The sequence below is a fragment of the Hyla sarda genome, chromosome 5, assembly GCF_029499605.1.
Source record: "Hyla sarda isolate aHylSar1 chromosome 5, aHylSar1.hap1, whole genome shotgun sequence".
Lineage (NCBI taxonomy): Eukaryota > Metazoa > Chordata > Amphibia > Anura > Hylidae > Hyla > Hyla sarda.
In genome coordinates this window covers 192248389-192273312 of record NC_079193.1, presented here as the reverse complement: position 1 = coordinate 192273312, position 24924 = coordinate 192248389, and positions in this window count along the sequence as shown.

Here is a 24924-nt window from a genome sequence, read left to right as displayed (position 1 = left end):
CATCTTTAGAAAGATGCAGCTGTCCATACATGTAGTACTGAAAACTATCAAATAAGTGGCCATGCATGTAAAAGAAGGGCCATAACCAAAACAGAAGTGGAAGTGCTAGGCGCGAACAACATAGCAATGTGCCTTAGGACTTTAGCCCAGGGTGTCTTGAGATGATCATCCATTTAAACTGTACTTTATGATCTAATATTGCATTGTGGCTGCTTTCCAGTCTTTTAAGTAATTAAATTGACTAAAATGGGAGGATAGAATAAAATGGGGGAGTGGATATGACAAAATGGAATAAAATGGAGAGAGGGATTGGAATGAAATAGATGAAATGGCAGTTTGGAAATAGGGTGAACCTTATGGTCACGTCATGTGACATTACGAAGCAGGAGAGAACAATGCCACAGAGAATCTCTCAGAGTCTGATTGGTGCCATCATGTCTTCCATTCCTTCAACATCAAGAGGAGAGCAGTTAAGAGTGACAACAGATGAGAAAGTGAAAGGAAAAGTAAAAAATGTGCATGTCACATCGGGCAGGGATAGAGTGCAGCCCTGAACTTGCCCACTCCCATTGTCCCTGCCTACTTTTGTACTGCCCTAGGCAGCAGGTCCACAACCACGGTGTAGGTCCCTATCTAAAGTGATGGACAGTCACTGGTCAAAACAATAAACTGCAAAAAACTGACAAAGGTCGGGAACAGCTGGAGGCACACAATACTAGGAGGAAAAACCTAAACACACACACACTGAATGAATACTAAGTCAACAAGCCGAGACAAAGCCAGGAGGGAATGGAGTACAATACAGTGGGGATCAAAAGTTTGTGCACCCCAGGTAAAAATTTGTATAAATGTGCATAAAGAAACCAAGGAAAGATGAAAAAATCTCCAAAAGGCATCAAATTACAGATTAGACATTTTTATAATATGTCATCAAAAGTTAGATTTTATTTCCATCATTTACACTTTCAAAATACCAGAAAACAAAAAAATGGCGTCTGCAAAAGTTTGGGCACCCTGCAGAATATATAGCATGCAATGCCCCCTTTGCAAAGCTGAGACCTGCCAGTGTCATGGATTGTTCTCAATCATCATCTGGGAAGACCAGGGGATGTCAATCTCAAAGGTTTTAAATGCCCAGATTCATCTGACCTTGCCCCAACAATCAGCACCATGGGTTATTCTAAGCAGTTGTCTAGAAATCTGAAACTGAAAATAGTTGACGCTCACAAAGCTGGAGAAGGCTATAAGAAGATAGCAAAACTTTTTCAGATGTCAATATCCTCTGTTCGGAATGTAATTAAGAAATGGCAGTCATCAGGAACAGTGGAAGTTAAAGAAAGATCTGGAAGTCTAAGAAAAATATCAGACAGAACAACTCGCAGGATTGTGAGAAAAACTATTCAAAAGCCACGTTAGACTGCACAATCCCTCCAGAAAGATCTTGCAGACACTGGAGTTGTGGTACATTATTCCACTATAAAGAGATACTTGTACAAATATGGTCTTCATTGAAGAGTCATCAGAAGAAAACCTCTTCTACGTCCTCACCACAAAAATCAGCATTTGAACTTTGCAAATGAACATATAAACAAGCCTGATGAGGTTAAAATTGAACTTTTTGGTCAGAATGAGCAGCGGTACATTTGGAGAAGAAGGGAAACAGAATTTAATGAAAAGAACCTCTGTCCAACTGTTAAGCATGGGGGTGGATCAATCATGCTTTGGGGCTGTATTGCAGCCAGTGGCACAGGGAACATCTCACGAGTAGAAGGAAAAATGGATTCAATAAAATTTCAGCAAATTTTGGATGCTAACTTGATGCCATCTGTGAAAAAGCTGAAGTTAAAGAGAGGATGGCTTCTACAAATGGATAATGATCCTAAACACACCTCGAAATCCATGTGGGATTACATCAAGAGGCGTAAACTGAAGGTTTTGTTATGGCCATCACAATCTCCTGACCTCAACATAATTGAAAATCTATGGATAGACCTTAAAAGAGCAGTGCGTGACAGACAGCCCAGAAATCTCAAAGAACTGGAAGACTTTTGTAAGGAAGAATGGGCAAAGAAACCTCAAACAAGAATTGAAAGACTCTTGGATGGCTACAAAAAGTGTTTACAAGCTGTGATACTTGCCAAAGGGGGCAGTATAAGTTATTAACTCTGCAGGGTGCCCAAACTTTTGCAGATGCCATTTTTTTTCCTGTTATTTTGAAAGTGTAAATGATGAAAATAAAATCTAACTTTTGTTGACATGTTATAAGAATGTCTAATCTGTAATTTGATGCCTTTTGGAGATTTTTCCATCTTTCCTTGGCTTCTTTATGCACATTAATACAAATACTTACCTAGGGTGCCCGAACTTTTGATCCCCACTGTAACAGAGAGCCAAAGGGTAGTAAAAAGCTAATCAACCAAAATGTTTTCAAAGGTTCTAAAGTTAGGTGCCATGAAGAACTTGATAAACAGGCAGCAGAGTTTGTCAGTGAAATGCATAGCAATGGATATCCGGTAATCAGAGAAACTATGAAGCTGAAGCTAAGAGCTCTGGAAATAGAAAAACTGTTGAATATAACTGAATTTAAAGCCAGCATGAGCTGTTGCAGAAAGAATATACTGAGACATGGTTTCCCTTTGAGGAAACATGCCACTTTAGAACAAAGACTGCCGAACATGATAGTGAGAAGCTCCTTGCTTTTGAACATTTTGTGATCACTCTTATGAAACAGCACAAGTATACCCCAGTTGAATCTGTAATACAAATCAAAAGCCAGTGTATTTTGACATGCAATATCCAAGCAATATCACAGTTATGGCTATAAGTGTATTTACCAAGTTCTATGTATTGTATATTAAACCCTTAAGGATGCAGGGCGTACCTGTACATTCTGAGTCCGCTCCCTTTCTATAACGCGGGATCATGGCATGGCCCTGCGTCATAGCGGGTCAAGCCCAGCCTCTAACAACGGCCGGGACCCGTGGCTAATAACGTGCGCCACTGATCGCTTTGCCGCGCGCTATTAACCCTTTAGACGCATCGATAAAAGTTGATCGCTGAGTCTAAAGTCAAAGTAAAGTACTGCCGGTTAGCTCAGTGGGCTGTTTGGGACCACCGCTGCGAAATTGCGGTGTCCCGAACAGCTGGAAGACACAAGGAGGGTCTTCACCTGCCTCCTGGGTCGCCGATCGCCGAATGACTGCTCAGTACCTGAGATCCAGGCATGAGCAGTCAAGCGGCAGAAACATTGATCAATGTTATCCTATGAGAGAACAAAAATCGATGTAAAAGATCAGTGAGTGCAGTGTTATAGCCCCCTATGGGAGCTATAACACTGCAAAAAAAAGTGAAAAAAAAAGTTAATAAAGATAATTTAACCCCTTCCCTAATAAAAGTTTGAATCACCCCCCTTTTCCCATAAAAAAAACCCAGTGTAAATAAAAATAAATATATGTGGTATCACCGCGTGTCCAAACTATAAAAATATATTGTTAATTAATCCGCACGGTCAATGGAGTACGTGAAAAAAAAATCCAAAGTACAAAATAGCGTATTTTTGGTCACTTTTTATATAATGAAAAATGAATAAAAAGCGATCAATAAGTCCTATCAATACAAAAATTGGAACACTAAAAACTTCAGATCACAGCGCAAAATATGAGCCCTCATACCGGCCCGTACGCGAAAAAAAAAAAAGAAAAGTTATAGGGGTCAGAAGACAATTTTAAACGTATAAATTATGTTTTTTTCCAGAAGTACGACAAAATCAAACCTATATAAATAGGGTATCATTTTGATTGTATGGACCTACAGAATTAAGAGAAGGTGTTCTTTTTGCCGAAAAATTTACTGGGTAGAAACGGAAGCCCCCAAAATTTACAAAATTGCATTTTTCTTCACTTTTATCACACAATTCTTTTTTTTTACAAAGTAAAATTGGTGGTGCAAAAAATTAGCCATCATATGGATTTTTAGGTGCAAAATTTTAAGATTTATGATTTTTTTTTAAGTAAGGAGGAAAGAACAAAAGTGTCCTTAAGGGGTTAACTATGTTCATTGAGTCAGTCATTTTCTTGGTAAATATTTTTTGCCAATATTTTATCATCTTTTTTGATGTTATTTCTCACATTTAAAGAATACACTTTTTTACACAGGTAGATTTTATGAGATATTAATAAAAGGTATATTTTGTGGCACCTTTTGCCATACGTTATTGTGAAAAGGAAAATTTTGCCCAAGGAAACATTGGAGTGATCAGTGTCAGAGCTCAAAAGAAAGGGTAGATGGAACAGAGCCTTATTCTAGACTGGCTTAAAGGGCATCTGCAGCTATAACAACTTATCCCCTATCCACAGGATGGGGGATGTGTTTGATCGCGGGGGGTCTGACCGCTGGGACCCCCGTGATCTCCCAAACAGGCCCCGGCAGTGCCGTTCTGTGAGAGCGGCTAATGCGCGTAGTGTCAACCTCAGTGAGCTCTATGGGAGAGGCCCCGTGCAGTTTTTGCTACAGATTTCCTTTAAAGTTGTTTGGGGAAAACAGCAAGGGATTCAGTGCAAAGAAAGAGGAGTGCTTGTCTGTGATGCATTCAGAGGACATTTAACTTTAAGCGTTAAGCAACAAATTTCAAAGATGAACACTGATCTAACCATCATTGCCAGCCTGGAGGTATGACGCCACAGTTGCAAGTACTTGATGTGGTGGTTAACAAACCCTTTAACCACAATTTAAGAAGACCGTACAACAATTGGCTCCTCTCTGATGATCATGCTCTGATTCCAATGGGAAAAAATAAGAAGCCATACAACAGTCTTCTCTGTATACGGTTACTTTATGCATGGAGCCTGATTTCTGTTGACAATATTGTCTTGGGCTTTAAGAAATGCTGTATTACAAATGCCATGGATGGCACAGACAATGACATCTTGTGGCATGAAACACCAAATAGCAGCATTCAAAACAAAGGAGATGAGGAGGAACAGAAAGAAGAGGATGACAACAACATCATTCCAGTCATCTGTGATAAAAAATGATGGTTAAACATCTGCTGTTGTCTTTCCCTCTGAACATGTTTTGGTTTATACGGGCACTTTACAGACACTCTTTTGCATGTTTCACTGAATAAACAACGTTTTTATGGCAACACACTCATTTTGCTTGCCGTCCCCATGAAGTAGTCTTACATTCAGGCCTTTCATTTTTTTTTCTTTCAATAAGATTGACAAAATGCATGTCACCTGTAATTTTGCGTACCTGCACAGATATAATATTCTGTCCTCTAGATACCACCCTAGCACTACCTACCTAGCATGATAAATCAAGAAATCAGCATAGCTGACCTATTACGAGCTGACTGTTGTACTGCTTCCTTGAATTGGGAGTCATCTTATAATTAGGGCTGTCATAAATGTTTATTCTTTTGGCGGAATCCACTGGGAAATGCATTGGCGTCTAGGAGACATTGACGGTATAAACGGTCCCAGCGCTGATTGATTAAGGAGGTGCCTGCTCACACAGGATGTCCCCCCAGGATTTCTCAGGGCACATATTATGTAGTGTGGATGAGCCCCAATACTCACCACTGCTAGTTTAGTGCAGTAACCTGGCACCCAGCGCTTATTAAGTGCTGTGTATACAATGATCATGAAGACAGGGATGGAAATAAATGGTCCTGCTTTTTCTCTGGAGAGTCGTGCAACTGCAAACTCTGCAAGGACATTTAAAAACATCCTTGCAGAGCTAATTGGATGTTTTCAGCTAGCAGACAAGTGGTTAAAAAATTTCATTCCCAGGATGCAAAAAGTTCCAAGCAGTTATTAACCTGCGGTGCAGACCTTCCGTTCCTCCAATAAGAATGCCAAATTCCTCAATACAATCCAAAACAGTTCTATTTCTGCAGATCCAAAGCAAAATCCACAACTGTGAATTTTAAATAAATATTTGTTTTTTTTGTTTACAAAAACCCTTAAAATTTTAGACAGATCGGGGGGTATTTATCAAAGGATTTATGTGTTTTTTCCCCCGTAACTTTGGCGCAATACTTTGGCGCAGTGTCTTTTTGTGCCAAAGTTTGGCGCATTCTCTTTACTGTCATTTTTACAACTTTCTCAAAATCACACGTCCTATGTGTGATTTTAACTTTAGTCAGTAATTCATCATTTGTGCCAATCAATCTTTGGCGCAATATTGCACCTTTAGGGGTTTTTTTTGGCGCAATTCACCGCCAAGAAATTTTGCACATGGAAAACACACATAATGCCAGAAAATGTAATGGTGTCAAAATACATTAAAAAAATGTTTTGTGAAAGCAGCGACGCCTCCGGGGCTGCGCAATACTATCCTGTGACATAGTTGTCTCTGAGGAACCTTCACCCTCCGTTGAGTCAGCATTGGACATGGCCACACAGGTTCAGGAAAGGTAAGCACTAAAAGTAACAAAAAAAAAACTACTCAAGTTGAAAATAAAATCCATTTCACATGGTGGCTATAAACCCCACAAAAGAAAATAACTCATGTCGCTTGCTGATATACTGCAGGAGGGACTCCGAAATGGCTGCTCTACAGGGTAAAATACGCGTCCTCTGTGGTGGTAAGTTCTGTGTAAACGGCGCTGTGAACAGCTGATTTCAACATTTGAGCCAAAATTACTAACAACTTGCACCAAATGATAAATTTGGTGCATGTCCAAGAAAACCAAAATGAAAAAAAAAAAAAAAGGGTAAAAAGAATTTCAACAGGCAAAATTGATAAATACATCTTGTATTGAGCGAAGTTTTCTATCAATTATCAAACTGACAGGCTGTAATACCTTAACTATTCCACAAGATGTCACTATGGTATCACATACATGTTTTTAAACCATTAGGCTGAAAAAAAAATTGATGTTCAATACTTTATGCAACCTATGCTCATTATTGTTTTTATTTACAAACATTTCATTACTCTTCTGTATTAGCATGGCGAGAGTGAACAGCAGCCTTTGCTCCCCTTCTTACAGGGCCGCTTCATTTCTCAACCCACTTGCTACTTTTCTCCAAAGTGAGTAGATGAAAGCTTGCTTGCTGTGTAAACCAGAATAAGTTTCTCAATGTGACTCTTTTAGGTGCTCAATGTGAGTGACAGCTGGCTGTGTGAATAGGCTAGTCACTTTGGAGTGAGCAGCAAGGACTAGATAAGCCAAATAATGCTGCACGATAAGAGGGGGAGCAAACCGGCTGTTTACCCTTACCATGCCAGGAGAAGTTATACCTTGAGCAGTTTTGTAACCGATTCTATCATTATTTTGTGACCAACACATAGAAGTGTCAAGTAATGTCAATTTCATGTATGGTACTGTTTCAGAAATCCGACTTACCTTCACCCAATGGAAGTTGTGTACGAAATTCCTTTGAAAATAATTGCATCCTATCCCCGCTTCAGTGCACCTGGAATTTTGTGACATAACATGACAGGTCCACATCATTGCTGGGTTGTGGCCTAGCTTGACCATCCCAGTTATGACTAGAGTTGAGCATACTTTTCAAAAGTTTGGATTTTTGCTTTTTTATATGCCTGCCAGTGTTAAAATGCAAATGGAGGTATTAGAAGATGCAATGGCTCTTAGCAAACGTTCCAACAGGTTTTGAGGCTGATTGTTGTAGCCAGCATACAGCAGACAGTGGTGGACTGGTGGTGGTTGTTGTAGCCATCGGACATCAGGCAGTGGTGGACTGGTGATAGTTGTTGTAGCCATCAGACAGCAGGCAGTGGTGGACTGCTGGGAGTTGTGGAAGCCATTAGACAGCAGACAGTTGTGGACTGGTGATAGTTGGTGTAGCCATCAGACAGCAGGCAGTCATGGACTGGTGATAGTTGTTGTAGCCATCAGACAGCAGGCAGTGGTGGACTGGTGATAGTTGTTGTAGCCATCAGACAGCAGGCAGTGGTGGACTGGTAATAGTTGGTGTAGCCATCAGACAGCAGGCAGTGGTGGACTGCTGGGAGTTGTGGAAGCCATTAGACAGCAGCCAGTTGTGGGTAGACTATTGATAGTTGTAACTAGTGGACAGCAGGCAGGTGGACTGCTGGGAGTTGTAGAAGCCAGAGGACAGCAAGCAGAGGTGGACTAGTGATAGTTGTAGTAGCCACTGGACAGCAGGGCTGGTGGTATTTCTATCAAATCAGTGGCATCAAGCACAGAATGCTTAAATTCCTTACTGCTCCATGCCTGATTCATTTTAACAAATGTGGATTTTCAGAAAAAGGGCACAGCTTAGTTATGCATCAACCTGGGTCTTCAGGTGGTGGTATACATACCTTTGGTGATGATTTATGTCAAGGTGGAATACCGTATGTAAAAACGTTCCTTATTCCACTCTTCACTCTTAACGGTAGAAATACATATTTATGTTAAAGTGGTTATTTAGCGTGAGGTTTTTTTTTTTACAACTTTGTTCACTTAACAGTATATATTTTTATATATATATATATATATATATATATATATATATATATACACACATAAAAAAAAAACTTTTACTTATCTCCAGCGCTCCAGCTGTGTTTCCGGTGTCCCGATCCAGTCCCCTGCTGCGCTCTTCTTCCCCTCAGAAATTGTAACACCGGACTGGAGTGATGTCAGGACCCCAGAGTATCACACTGCCCCTTATCCAATTACTGGCCAAGGTGGGCCAGGTAGATTTGTAAAAGAGAAAGTGAACAACTCCAATCAGAGAAGACATAACCTGTGTGTCACTCATTATAGCCACTACGCTTTTTTCTTTACCTGTACAATGTTGGACAGTCTGCATTTCTAAGTAGTCGAGCACCTCCACACGCAGTTCCCCTTGCGAAGTACTTTCCACTTTGACAGAGAGGGATAGAGCAGTGCTGATCAGCTGTTTCTACCTACCAGGACTCACTCATTATAGCAGCACTGTAATCTGCATAGCCAACAGATATATACCGTATTTATCGGGGTATACCACGCACCGGCCTATAACACGCACCCTCATTTTACCAAGGATATTTGGGTAAAAAAAGTTTTTTACCCAAATATCCATAGTAAAATGAGGGTGCGTGTGTGCGCGTGTATACCCCGATATACCCCCAGGAAAGGCAGGGGGAGAGAGGCCGTCGCTGCCCGCTTCTCTCCCCCTGCCTTTCTTGCGGTCTAGAGCCCTGCTGCCGGCCCTTCTCTCCCCCTAGCTATCGGCGCCGCTGCCCGTTCTGTCCCCCTGACTATCGGTGTCGGCGCCCCATTGCCGGCGCCGATAGCCAGGGGGAGAGAAGGGGCAGCGGCACCGATTGCCGGCGCCGCTGCCCCGTTGCCTCCCCCCATCCCTGGTGGCATAATTACCTGGGTCGGGTCCGCGCTGCTGCAGGCCTCCGGCATGCGTCCCCGGCGTCGTTGCTATGCGCTGCACGGCGCGGCGCATGACGTCAGTGCGCCGCGCCGTACATAGCAACGACGCAGGGGACGCACGCCGGAGGCCTGCAGCAGCGCGGATCCGACCCAGGTAATTATGCCACCGAGGATGGGGGGAGGCAACGGGGCAGCGGTGCTGGCAATGGGTGCCGCTGCCCCTTCTCTCCCCCTGGCGGTCGGCGCCGCTTCTCTCCCCCTGGCTATCGGCGCCGGCAATGGGGCGCCGGTACCGATAGTCAGGGGGACAGAGCGGGCAGCGGCGCCGATAGCTAGGGGGAGAGAAGGGCCGGCAGCAGCGCTCTAGACCCCAGGAAAGGCAGGGGGAGAGAAGCGGGCAGCGACGGCCTCTCTCCCCCTGCCTTTCCTGGGAGTGTATCGGCGTATAACACGCACATAGACTTTAGGCTAAAAATTTTTGCCTAAAAAGTGCGTGTTATACGCCAATAAATACGGTAAGTATTGTGCATCTTCTTTTCAGCTATTTTTTGTCTTTCACTGGATAACCCCTTCAAGTGCAAACTTAAGATCAGAGGCCTGGCTACAGCTATATAAAATTATATAAGTAGGTTACTATCTCTATCAGTGTTTATGACTATAGATAACTACAATGTAACATTCATACAAAAACTATGCTATTGTGTATGTTTAAAAAAAAGTGTTAAGGAGTGGTCTTGCCTGAGTCGCTCCTCGCAGGTTGGCTCTGGTTAGGCCTCTGTCATGTGACTGACTGCCGCTGTCCAAATTAGAAATAAATAGCTGAGTGCCCGCAAGAGGTATTGACACCAGACACAGAGTTGGTATAAACTCCTCGCTCAGCCGAGGTTGGAGCGCACAGTGGCAAAGGAGAGTTCCTTTATTTTGGGGAAAACAACTGTTATATAGGGTTATCAAAGGGGGAGGTTCTTTATTATATAAAAATCATTGTGTTAAATGTTGATTGGTTAATTGAGTATATACATTCATATAGGGCGTAAGCATTTATTACTCATAGTCATGTGTAGCTATATGATGCAGGCTTCCTATTTATGAAGATTCTCGAGGTGTCCATTATTTTCCACCAGCTGCATATTTTTCAGTTAGATTGTATTTTTTTGGACACTGCAAATCTTCTTTCTTGCTTCTTGGGCGTTGTCCCAGAGAGCAGGTTCCATCTTGGTTACAGGCAAATAGCTAGCTGATATATCTGATAAGGATAATAATGTTTTTCTGCAGCATTAGCAAGAGTATACATGAATATTCAATCAATCAAAATGATCATAATTATCCTTAACAAAAGTATTCATTGCAATTGTTTTTTTAAATAATGTAAGCCAAAGAAAATAGGATTCTGCTGAACGGCCTACTGCCAAATCTCACAGTCTTATTAGAAAGGCAGATGGCAGGCACTGCTCACCTTTCACTTCGCACTCTGACAGGTCAATAACAGATTATCAGATAACGGATGGTGCTCTACTGAGAACAATAAAAGTCCTCATATAAATCCACATTACAGAAGAAAGTAAAGTGGCACTCACCAGTACTTTCGTTTTTGTTGTTTTTTTTCATTCAATCCATGTGCAAACACAAAATTTCCTTGGGCATGGACACAATCTATCTACATATATATATATATATATATATATATATATATATCCTTGTGCTGGCAGTGTGCTGCTGCATTCTTCTGTTGCTGTATATTTAGCCTAGTAGTGTGCACCTGTAGGCCAGGTCCATATAATAGTTTGGTATCAACTAAAGTGCTGGCTGACTTATTCTTTGTCTGTATTGCACATACGGGGGAGTGGCTACCTCCATGTTGGCTCTTGCACCCCACCCACCTCCATTAGGTGTCTATAAGGTGTCTTGGATGTTCCAGATCCTGCCATGCTTACTGAACTGTTCACACAGAGGCATATCCACAGTGTAGGGTCCGTCCCAATGAGGCCACCTTATCGCGGTGGGACGGTCCAAGCTATTTGACCGCCGGCGGAGACAAATTTGCGAGCTAAGTGCCTCACTATCTCATAGTTTCACATTTGCATCTATTACACCATAGCTGTATAGCTCTCCATGTTTTATCTGCATGTTCATGTTTCACCTATATCTTTGTGCTGGCAGTGTGTTGCTGCATTCTTCTGTTACTATATATATTTATGTGCACAGTGGGGCAAAAAAGTATTAAGTCAACCACCAATTGTGCAAGTTCTCCCACTTAAAAAGATGAACGAGGCCTGTAATTTTCATCATAGGTATACCTCAACTATGAGACACGTAAGGAGGAAAAAAATCCATAAAATCACATTGTTTGATTTTTCAAGAATTTATTTGCAAATTATGGTGGAAAATAAGTATTTGGCAAATAACAAAAGTTCATCTCAACACTTTGTTATATACCCATTGTTGGCAATGACAGAGGTCAAACGTTTTATGATGTTTTCTATGGCGTTGAGATCTGGACACTGGCTAGGCCACTCCAGGACCTTGAAATGCTTCTCACAAAGCCACTCCTTTGTTGCCCAGGCAGTGTATTTGGGATCACCCAGCAACGTTTCATCTTCATTGCCCTTGTTGATGGAAAGAGGTTTTTTCACTCAAAAATCTCACAATACATGGCCCCATTCATTCTTTCCTTTACACAGATCAGTCGTTTGCAGAAAAACAGTCCCAAAGCATGATGTTTCCACCCCCATGTTTCACAGTAGGTATGGTGTTCTTTGGATGCAAATCAGCATTTTTTTCTCCTTCAAACATGATGAGTTGAGTTTTTACCAAAAAGTTCTACTTTAGTTTCATCTGAACATATGACATTCTCCCAATACTCTTCTGGATCATCCAAATGCTCTCTAGCAAACTTCAGACGGGCATGGACATGTACTGGCTTAAGCAGGGGGACACATCTGGCACCGCATGATTTGAGTCCCTGGCGGCGTGTGTTACTGATGGTAGCCTTTGTAACTTTAGTCCCAGCTCTCTGCAGGTCATTCACTAGGTCCCCCGTGTGGTTCTGGGATTTTTGCTCACCGTTATTGTGATCATTTTGACACCACGGGGTAAGATCTTACGTGGAGCCCAGATTGAGGGTGATTATCAGTGGTCTTGTATGTCTTCCATTTTCTTATAATTGCTCCCACAATTGATTTCTTCACACCAAGCTGCTTGCCTATTGCAGATGCAGTCTTCCCAGCCTAGTGCAGGTCTACAATTTTGTTTCTGGTGTCCTTCAACAGCTCTTAGGTCTTGGCCATAGTGGGGTTTGGAGTGTGACTGTTTGAGGTTGTGGACAGGTGTCTTTTATACTGATAACAAGTTCAAACAGGTGCCATCAATACAGGTAAGGATACGCCTTCCACATTTCCACACACTGGGTCACACTGGGACAAATTTATGGAGAGGAGAAGTTCTTCCTGAGGAGGGGGTACGGATTTACCGCACGAGCATAATAACTTTCATCTTGTCTAACCTTGTCTTGTTTTCCCTTCTTTCCTTTTTGTAGTTGTTCTATTATTCTTCTCTTCCCTTTTGCCTAATCTTTTCCTCTTGTGACTACTTATACCTCCACATTTTCCCTCTGTTCTTTCGTAAATGGAAGAACATAAGATGAATGCTTGTCTTAATAGACAACACATTAATTGCTCCTAATGGTATGTCTTGAAACCATATACTTGATACAATGAATGTTCTATATAATGCTTGTTTAAAAAAAAATGTATTGTCTTATTTTCTTCTGCTGACATTGATGTTTACTGTGTGACTAATGTTGATCCCAGCAGGAAATGCTCATGTTAAAGGAAATAGACATGTACCAGCTATAGCAGATACATTTCATATGCCTTCTTGCATCATATTGAACGTATGTTTCCTATGTTGGGATTTGAATGTACCCTTTTGCTAACCTTATATGACAAGTAATGTAATATTCATACCATGTAATGTGGATTTCATATTCTTTTCCTCACAATGTTATTTTCTCTTTGTGGGAAAAATCTTAAAATATTTTAGAAATAAACAGTTATATAAACAATACAGGAAACGAGTGGAGGACAGAGGAGACTGTTAAAGAAGAAATTACAGGTCTATGAGAGCCAGACATCTTGCTTGTTTGTAGGTAACCAAATAGTTATTTTCCATCATAATTTGCAAATAAATTCTTTAAAAATCAGACAAAGTGATATTATGGATTTTTTTTCTCATTATGTCTCTCATAGTTGAGGTATACCTATGATGAAAATTACAGGCCTCTCATCTTTTTAAGTGGGAGAACTTGTACAATTGGCGGATGACTAAATACTTTTTTGCCTCACTGTGTGTGTGTGTCTGTATATATATTAATATATATATATATATATATACCAATTATTTTTTTACACCTATATGGTGTTTGCCATTTTACTAGTCAATTATCTTGCCAAGTCAATATTGGTATGGTTCAGTTTTCATTAGTATGTCCCTAGACGTCTGACTCTTGGCAGTTGTCAGGCACAATAACCTCTCCCTTCCCAGTCAAGCATAGGAAATATGATTGGCCAGTCTGCCCAACACCCTCTCTCTGTCCAATATTAGCATTTGATACATATTTTATCTAGATTGTTTGCCAAAGGGAGGAGGGGTGCACACTGCAATATAGTAGGCCATTCTGTAAAGAGACATTTTATTTAAATATACACATGCTGTAACATAAATATGTACACATTATATTTACTATAATGTGTTTATGTGTTACCACTTTTCTGCTTCTGTCTGCTTCTTGTATTCCTTTTTATCTGCAATTATAATTTAGGCATTGACCTAGCACTGTACCAATTCTCCTTCCTGTGGGTGCTCTGTGTAGTCCTCAGTATTTATGATTAATGGACAAATAATGATAATTTATTTATATAGCGCCTACACATTCCGCAGCGCTTCCACTTCTAAAGTGCTTTATGTCTTCTCTTATGCTTGGTTTGGTTCTGTTTCCTGGATACTGCACACACGCAGAAAAGGTTCATGTACATACAGATACCAGCGCTCTGACTACTCTATGACAATCCTATTTTTGGTCAAAATTGTTTCACTGTGTTTGCATTATTCCTATCAGATACTGCTGCTATTCTTAATTTCTGTACCAGGAAATGTATTTTTGGAGCCACTGATCTTACATTGTTTTATCATGTAAATTAAAGGAGATGTCTGGCGCAGACTTTTTCTATTCCGTCTTGCCCGGGCTGCAAAAAAAGACAAAACAAACTTTCACTTACCTCCATTTGTTCCCCCGGAGCTCCGCAACAGCTGATCGGTTGGCCGGGCTGTCTGCTTCCTACTTCTTTTAACCCGGTACGTCACATAGCGCTTCAGCCTATCACAGGCTGCAGCGATGTCCTGCCTCGGCCGGTGATAGGCTGAAGCGCCGTGTGACGTATCGGGCTAAAGGAAGTAGGAAGTAAACAGCCCGGCCGACCCATCAGACTTTGCGGAGCTCCGGGGCAACATATGGAGGTAAGCTACACATTGATCGGGTGAGTGAGACTTATTTCTTCTATGCTTTGAAGACGTAGGTTCCATTTTAATTTTGCTGAGAAATTCAGTTGCTGCAGACTGCTATTGTTTTCAATAAGATTCTGCTGCATCATGCACGCAGCAAATAATTCCGTCTTCTGCAGAAAGAACTGACATGTCCATGCAGAATATTCTCTCGGAAAGTATTGTCCAATTTTTAGATAAAAACTTCAATGTTTAAGTTCTCATTCAAGTAGTAAATCCATTGAGCCTCTTCTTACTCTGATAACAACCCTGTAAAAACGATTATATTTTTAGTTCACTGTCTAATATGTATATAAATAGGACATGGATTTTCTTTTCCAACCAGGATTGCTCATTGTCAAAGACAGGCTGGCATATGTTGCCAAATGCTAGAGGCATTGTCTGGAATAGCCTTATAAAATCACACTGGGTATACAGTCTATCCCTAAGAATTTATGATACCATGATACACTGAGGAAGCACAGACCAGCTTTGTAAAGGTAAATCTTGTTTAAATAATAATTATATCTGAGATAACCAGATAGAAATATACACAGATAGAAGAAAAATGCTATATGAAAGACATATTGTATATAGTCAACATAACAAAGTTTGATTTTTCATTTACTTATGGTACATTTCTTGGCTAAGAAAGGAGATAGCATGTATACTAGAAACTTAGTGAGAGCAAAATCAGTGGTCTCTGATATTACCACATTATATATATATATATATATATATATATATATATATATATGTTAATGTAAATCAGTGATCTCTGCTTGTTTATAATCATAATGATATAGGCTGATGTTTTGTATTGTTATAAATATATATATATATATATATATATATATATATATGTAAATCAGTGGTCTCTGATATTACCTCACTGCTTGTTTATAATCATAATAAAAAAGGCAGATTTTTTGTTCTATATATGTATATTTTTGTTCTATATATGTACATGTTAATGTAAATCCACGGCATGCAACCTATCTATTCTTCTCTAACTTGCAGTCATTCACTGACATCAAATGTGGATAGTATTTGCCTAAAAGAGGTAATGTGTGAAAGGGTGTGATGCAAAGGGCAGGTGGAATAACCCTAGGGGCAGATGGTATTAACCCCTAGTATTCGTGACGCCAGGGCATGGTTTATCCTTAATACCACCCAAAGGTATACCGCTGGATCCAGGGCTAGACACGGGGGCAATAATGACTCCAACGCCACGTTACGGACAACGATTAGACAGATGGAAAAGTCTATACAGTTCAGCCACGGCCCACAGAGTTGACCAGCGACTCAGAGACCTTAAGGGCTTGCTGGGACTTGTAGTAGACATGGTCAATTTAGTGCAGGCCACGTTGACGTGACAAATGATGACTATGACTGACTTGACTTGACCGATGACTGACAATACTGAGACTGTGGCTTACTTGTAGCTGCTTGTGGCTGCAGACTGGACTTGAGGTCTCCTATGACTCTGGACACACACCTAGACTCGACTGCACTGGACCTCAGCAGGAAGCAAGAGAGAGAGAAGAGATTCCTCCCAGGGCTTTTATGGGGGTGACTCTGGTGGGGTCCCATTGGTCACCCTTAAGTCACCTGGTCACTGATACCTCCTGGGTAACAATCACATGACAACCCACATGACAACTGATGATCACGTTAACCTTTCTTAAAAGATACAACATTCTTATATACATAACATAGGGGATAATATACAATTACAGTAGAACAGATGCAGGGGGGGCCCAGGGGACACTGCAGGGAGGCTGCCTGACAGGGCAGCAAGAGTACGGGGTAACAACTCCCGTACTGGGTCACCACAGTAAGTCTAGAGATATGAATGATATCAATAAACTTCAACAAAACCCAACTTCACAAAAATGTCACCAAAACTTCTTTAGTTTCATTTACTGTGATATGTCAGTATATATGCATGTTGTTCAACAAGTTACACAACTGCTATACAAGTAAGTCCTAGTCTAATCCTCTCCCATTGTTAAAGTGTTTATTAGGCACATTAGGTGCTGTACACCATCTATAACTGGCCCCGCTTCTTCATGTTGACTGCTAGAATACTTGCGGTAACACATCATTTTATTTTGGCATTATATTAGTGTCTACTTATGTTCAACTTGTGATGACTAGTGGTCTCTTTTTCCAGTTATCAAGTTATTACTGTGGTAAATAAATCTTTTTTTGTAATAACTCTAATAAAGAAATTATGCTAAAAGTTGAAATCTATTAACTTGTATATAATGCACGATTGATATATGCTGTTATTTTGCAATGTAATAATTGTCATGTCATTATGAAATTCTGTGTTTTCAGTTATCCTATGTGCAAAAAGTTGACTATGCTAGGCTATGTTCACACGGTGAAATGTTCGCACAGAATATCTCTGTGCAGACATTTGACAGACAGCAGAGCAGCAGAAAATGCAGGTGCTGGTACCACTCTGATAGAAAGCAATGCATTTCCTTGTGGAATCTGCAAAATCATTACTGTGAACAGAGCAGCTGAATCCTAATGAAATCAATGGGACTCTGCTGCTGCGGAATGTCAGTGCAGAAGATGTAGGGTACGTTCACAGGGGCAAATTTATTTTGGGGTTTACCGCTGTGTATTTGAAAGGGGGCGGGCTCTTTGCGGTTGTCCGCAGCAGATTTTCCGCTGCGCAATTACGCTGCGGAAAATCCGCCGCAAGCCCCATTGAAGTCAGTAGGTCTGTGGCGGATTTTCCGAAGCAGAAATTCCACCACGGAAAATCTGCTGCGGACAGCCGAGAAGAGCCTGCCCCCTTTCAAATATTCAGTGGGAAACCCGCAAATAAATCCGCCCGTGTGAATGTACCCTTATGCAGAATTCTGAACAGACATTCTGTCGTGTGAACCCGGCCTAAGTTTCTAGTTCTGCCGCTGGAGGCTCCGTGTCTGAAGCCTCACGACCACGGGGCAGGAGTATCGTGATGTAACGACTCCGCCCCCTTGTGACATCACACCCCACCCCGTCAATGTAAGTCTATGGGAGGGGGCGTGATGGCCATCATGCGCCCTCCCATAAGCTTGCATTGACGGGGCGGTGCGTGACAGCACAAGGGGTCGGAGTCATGATGTCATGATACTCCAGCCCCCTGGGACCCCTGCGATCAGACATCTTATCCCCTATCCTTTGGACAGGGGATAAGATGTCTTAGGGCCGGGGTACCCTTTTAAGGACTCAAAACAGTTTTCGTTCTTGCACTTTCGTTTTTTTCGCCTCCCCTTTTAAAAATCATAACGTGTTAAATTTTGCACCATTGTACTTTGTAATGATATCACTTATTTTATAACATCATCTGCGGCAAAACAAAAAAAACGTATTTGTGGGGTGAATTTTTTTAAAGGCCATTTTGCAACATTTTAGAACTTCCGTTCCTACGCAGTGAACTTTTCATTAAAAATGACACCTTATATTTATTCTGGAGGTCCATTCGGTTACACGAATACCCAATTTATGTAGGTTTTATTTTATTTTACTACTGTATTTTCCGGCATATAACACAACTTTTTAACCCAGGAAAATTTTCTCAAAAGTCGGGGGTCGTCTTATATGCTGGGTGTCGTCTTATAGGGCGGGGTCTGCAGTCGGTGGGGATGCCTGGGGTATGGATAGAGATAGAGCAGGGCACCCGGGGTATGGGTAGAGAGAGAGCAGCACTGTGCCCAGAAAAACATGCATCACTCATAGCCCTTGTATGTATCCTATTACCGTACCTCTTTCTCTGCCTCTCAGACCTCACTCCTGAGGACTGCAGTGAAGTGGCGCAGGAGAGCATGTGTGAGATCTGAGGCAGCGCAGGTGCGCATGTGCGAAATCTGACAGGCGGTGCTGTTGCGCATTTGCGAGATCTGAGAGACGGAGAAGGAGGTACGGTAATGGGATACAAGGGTGGCGCATCTGCGAGATCTGTGAGGCAGAGAAGGAGGAATGGTAATAGGATACAATGGCGGGCCAAACAGGTGGAAGAGGCATGTACTGCTGATAGTCTTGGAGACAGGAAGGGCTGGGCAGGCAGGGAGAGCTGACCAATCCAAGCAGGCTTTGTATACAACAACCTGGTAAGGTACCGTACATCACTTGCCCTGATTGGCTGGTTGTTGTATACTGGGTACCACATACAGTACAACACCAGTATCTGTACCTGTTCATACAGTAACATTACATACAGTACAGTATAAAAATGTCCAACAGTCAAAACCCCATCATGGCTGCACCAGCAAGAAGAAAGAAATATGAAGCCAATTTCAAACTCAAAGTTATAAACTTTGCCATGGAACATAATAACTGCGCTGCTGCAAGACAATATGGGGTGACGGAAAAGATGGTTCAGGATTGGAAAGCAAATAAAAAAGCATTCAAGAGTGTGCAATAAGAAGAGGCACCCCACATTGGCCAGAACTCGAAAAACATGTAGCAGACATGGTGAATGAGCATCGCCAAAACGGTTATGTAGTGACATGATATAAAATACGTTTGTTAGCACTTCAGTGGGCCAAATGTAGCCCAGATCAGAGCAACAGCTTTAAGGCCACTGTATCCTGGTGTACTAGATTCATGGCAAGGCATAATATGGTACTGAGGCAAAAGACAAAAATTGACCAAAAATTACCTGCAGATCTTGATAGCAAAGTAAATAGTTTCCATCGATACGTAATACAACAGCGCACTAAACAAGGCATTGCGTTAGGTAGTATTGGAAATATGGATGAAACTCCAATGAATTTTGAAATGGTTGGAAATAAAACTGTCCATCAAAAAGGTGAAAAACCTATTTTAATTAAAACATGCCCAGTTTTGCAATGGTATCAGGATGCACAGCTGATTGCGCCAAACTGAGACTAATGATTATTTTTAAAAGGAAAAAAAATGCCGAAACTCAAGTTCCCTGTTGGTTGTTTTGCAAATGTGAATGAAAAAGGATGGATGGAGGAAGAAGAGGTAAAGCTATGGCTTGATAATGTATGGAGCAGGAGACCAGGTGGACTTATTCAAAAACATAGGCCCTCATTTACTATTCTAAACCCGACTTCTTTTGTCGGGTTTTTTTGGCGCATCTTTGTCTGCGACATGTCGCAGACATCGTGTGCCAGTCTGCGACACGATGCAACATTTTTTCCCGACGGACTTGATGTGGATTCTTCCAAACCCAAAAAAGGGGCGTAACCCGACATTTCTAAACTTTCCCATGTATTTATAAAGGTTTCCAACTCGAATTTGTTGAATTGTTGTGGATTTTTTCCCGACAACTCAGAGGAGTTGGAAACCAAAACCAACAAAACCCAGTGCGACAAACAGGATGCAACATAATAATAAATACCAGGGGAAAAAAGCAGTCGGGGAAAAAAGCAACATAGACTTACAACCCGATTTTCTAAGTAAATGAGGTCTACTGGTGTGGGTTATGTTCAGGGCTCATTTAACCCCCAGCACCAAGCAAAGACTTGCAAGACTAAACACAGATGCGGCAGTTATTCCTGCAGGATTGACATCGTTGGTACAGCCACTGGATGTGTGCCTAAAAAGCCATTTAAAGTATACCCGTCAGATCCAACAAGTTTTTTTTTTTTTTTTTTATATATATCGCTCAGTACCTAATCCTGACCATGTACATCTATACACGTTTATTTGTCTAGCACCTTTATTTATTTTTTTATTACACTTTTAATTTAGCTCACTAGTCTGAATTCCTCTCAAAGGGAGGGGGCGTCTCCACCCCCTCCCTCAGTATGCTGTCTGCTCACATCTCCCCTAGAATTAGCAAAACTACAACTCCCAGCTTGTCCTCACGGACAGTAGTGGGACACAAGCTGACAGTGGGAGGATTTTTCCCTGCGCTCACAGCTGTGAATCAAGAAAGTGTGTCCATGACATAGGTGATGATGCATGGACACAGCAGGACTAGTATGTGTCCAAGCAGGCAGGGGGGGCAGTTGTTTGACTGGCTTTTTCAGTATGAAATACTGAAAATTTTCTATTGGTTTTGCATGTTTTACAACATATCAAAAGTTTTTGTATCTGACAGTGCCCATTTAAAGATCGCATTTGAGAACAGTGGAATGAATGGATGGTTAGTGCCGTAAAGTCATTCACAAAAGGAGGAAACATGCATGCTCCACAGTTGGATGTTTTGTGCCAGTTTTCATAAAAGCCAGGAATGATATTGATGCAGAAACAGTAATCAAGTCTTTCAAGAAGTGTGGCATATCACATTCATTAGATGGTATTGAGGACGACTACTTGTGGCAAGATGAAGAGGAAGCCAAAGCCGAAGCTTAGACCACACCATCTGATACGGAATTCGATCCATACGATGTCTGCCTTACAAATGTATCACAATATGTCATTGATGTACTTATGATATCAGATGACGAACAGGAGGATTTTTAAGGCTTTTAAAGGGAAACTGTCACGCCAACAAAACCTGTAAAAATACCGTAGCTTGCAGTTATGATGGACGTTGCTAACTCGCCAGGGAATTGCACGGCACTTGCTCTCTCTCTACTGTTCGTTATCTTCTTCTTATCACCATCAGTTCCAGTTTGGTTGACAGCTTAGAAAACAAACAGCATGGCAGCTCCCATGGGTTTATTGTCTTATCCTTCTTTTCAACTTTAGAGTGAATTAGCAAAAGTTTAATCCACTTGCACTGTTTTATGTTTACATGTTTGATGACAAACAGCCTTATGTTTATAAGGCTGCATTCACACCTCGTTTTCACTGTACGGGTGCCGGATCCGGCTGGGGTACGGGAGAGCCCAGTTTTCGCCTCCCTCAGCCGGATCTGGCACCCGTACAGTGAAAACGAGGTGTGAATACAGCCTATGTGACAGTTTTCCTGTTAAGTACCTGCATGTCATAAGCATTTGAATGAAAATTACCATATTGAAATCAGATCTGATGTTTTTTTTTTTTTTTATTTGGTATGCGTTGGAAGAGTGGTAGTCTTATACGGCGAGTATATCCCAAACTCTATATTTTGGAGATCGTCTTATATGCCCAGTTGTCTTATATGCCGGAAAATACGGTACTTTAGAAAATTATAACTACATACACCAAATTAGTATGTTTAAAATTGTCATCTTCTGACCCCTATAACTTTTTAATTTTTCCACATATGGGGCTATATGAGGACAAATTTTTTTTGCGCCGTGGTCTGCAGTTTTGACTGGTACCATTTTTGTTTCGATGGGACTTTTTGATAGTTTATTAATATTTTTATGGTATAGGAAGTGACAAAAAATGCACAATTTTGGATTTTGCTTTTTTTTATGTGTACGCCATCGACCGTGCGGTTTATCTACCCTTATATTTTAATAGTTCGGATATTAACACATGCGGTGGTACCACATATGATTATTTTTATTTTTTATTACATTATTTTATCTACAAAATGGGAAATGGGGGGTAATTCAAACTTTTACTAGTGGAGAAGCTTATTCACAATTATTAACTTTCTTTTTTTTTTTTTTTACACTTTTTACTATTTTTTTAGTTTAGCCCCTTAGGGGTCTATACCATGCAATCTTCTGATTGCATATACTGATCAATGCCATAGCATAGCATCGATCAGGGTTATGGGTGCTCTGCTGCTCCAGCCTGCATGGCAGACTTGGAACAATAGATCACCGATTGGACAGCGAGGAGCCAGGTAAGTGCCCTCTCACCGTCCTCTCAGCTGATCATAACTTTGATTGTGGCATCTAAAGGGTTAATTCCGACCATCGGCCCGATTAGTGATGCCCAGCATTAACCCTGGGTCCTGGCTGCTGATAGTAGTCAGGACCCACCAGGTGTAAAGCGTTCTCCGCTTGTGAGAACGCTTTAAAAACCCAGTAACGGGAATCAGGTCATATAGGTATGCCCTGAGTCCTTAAGTACCAGAACGCCAGGGTGTACCTGTACGCCCTGTGTCCTTAAGTGGTTAAAGGGTAACTATGTTTTAAAAAACATGTTGCCCAGACATGTCAAAAGTTTCTATCGCAACGAGTCTCATTCCTGAGACATGCTGCGATCACTAGCTATAAGTTAGGGAATTAATGGCGGCATGCCGCTCATTTCCTGGCTGTCAATCAAATCCGACCTTTTGCTATATAAGTCTATGCAGTGAAAAGGCCAGATCTGCCGGACAAGAAGTAGAGCACAATGCCCCGCACTTTTCCAGCTTATAACTAGCGATTATAGCAGGTCTCAGGAAAGAGAACTGATGCGGTCAAGACTTTTTTTTTTTTTTTTTCCAATAATAGTAACCCTTCAAATATTCAACTGTAAGGTTATAATGAAACAGTAAGGTTAACATAAAAACATAGAATGTGTCAGCAGATAAAAACCATTCAACTTTAGTCTGCCCAATTTAGAGAACATAGGAAATACAGCACTCACTATCTTGCCTCCCAGAATACTGTACTATGCAGTTACCAAACCAGCCTTTAAGTACATCTCTTTCAAATAGGTCTTGATATAGAAATATGTTAAGGAATTCTGGAGGCTATTTCCAGCATACATCAAGAGGAAACAGTTGACAATCGTATAGCAAACCTATACCGAGGAGATAAGTTCCATATATGCAGGTACTGATAATGCAAGTTACTTTTTGTGGACTGGAAAATATATTCAAATACTTTCCTCAATATATTTAACATTTGTCAGCTTAGACTTTTATGCATTATGCACATGAGCATTTAGTGAACCCCCAAACTGTATTCACATGGTCACATGGTCTGCCATGTTGCCTTGGTCCCTAAATGATATCAATATTTAATAATATCACTCACCATTGATCGATTGATCGTGGACAATATAGGAGGAAAGAAATGTCCTGAACTGACTTTTTACAGCAGTGGCATTCTATTACACAGTGCTGTGCTGGAATATAGTGGGCTCTTTAGAGTGACACATTTTTTCACAAATGTTTGTATAGGTCAACAGATGCTGGATTTTATACATCCAAGGCAATGAATACTTGGTACGTGCATATAGGGGGAAATTTATCAAGGATGGTGTAGGTAAACAATGGGGAAGATTTACCAAAACCTGGACAGAGGAAAAGTGGACCAGTTACCCATAACAACCAATCAAATGGCTTCTTTCACTTTTCAGAGGCCTTGTTAAAAATGAAAGAAGCAATCTAATTGGTTGCTATGGGCAACTGGTTGACTTTAACTCTGCACAGGTTTTCATAACTCCCCCCATAGTATGTTTCTATACCTTTAATTGGTGTGATGGTAATTTGTATGTGCGCCACATTTATTAACTGCTTTTATGGCATGTGAGAAATATTAGTATTAGTTCACATTTTTTTTTTTCAAATTACACTGTAGTATACCACATTGTATGGTTCCTTCTCAGTGTCTTTTTCTGCATCTGTTTCTGTTTCTTGTTCAGTAAAAAAAAAAATTCTGATAAAGCTTCTGATCTTCTCCCCCAACTATGTTCAGGTTGTTCCCCCCATGTCCTCATCTTTGGTTTCTTATTAAAATTGCTTGTTTAGTTGAAATGTTTCTTGACACTTTTTTACAAGCATGAGATTTCTGGAGAACAGAGAGCACTTTCTAAAGTAATACAAACAACAAATAGGATTTGATGATAAATATAGATACAGGATCACTTAGGACTTAGATAAATCCATGTAAATCCATGCATATCAAACTTCCACCCTTTACAGAGTGTTTGTTGTGACAGCAAAGATTAGATGCAAGCATTCCACCTTGTGAAACTTAAAAGCAGCAAATATGTACAGACTGTATAAAAAATACATACACATAGATGCTGATAGTGACCTACATGAGGGGTCTGGGGTGAAGTTCAGTAATGTTGTAACACTCACGTTTCAGAAGACAGGAACTCCGGTGGATGTGGATCCGCTTGACCTGTGTGGCAGATGACTCGGACTGTACCAGGGAGCGAAGTCTAAGGTGCCGCTGGTTTTCACCAGAGCCCGCCGCAAAGCGGGATGGACTTGCTTGGGCAGACTGCACCCAGGTAGCTACCCC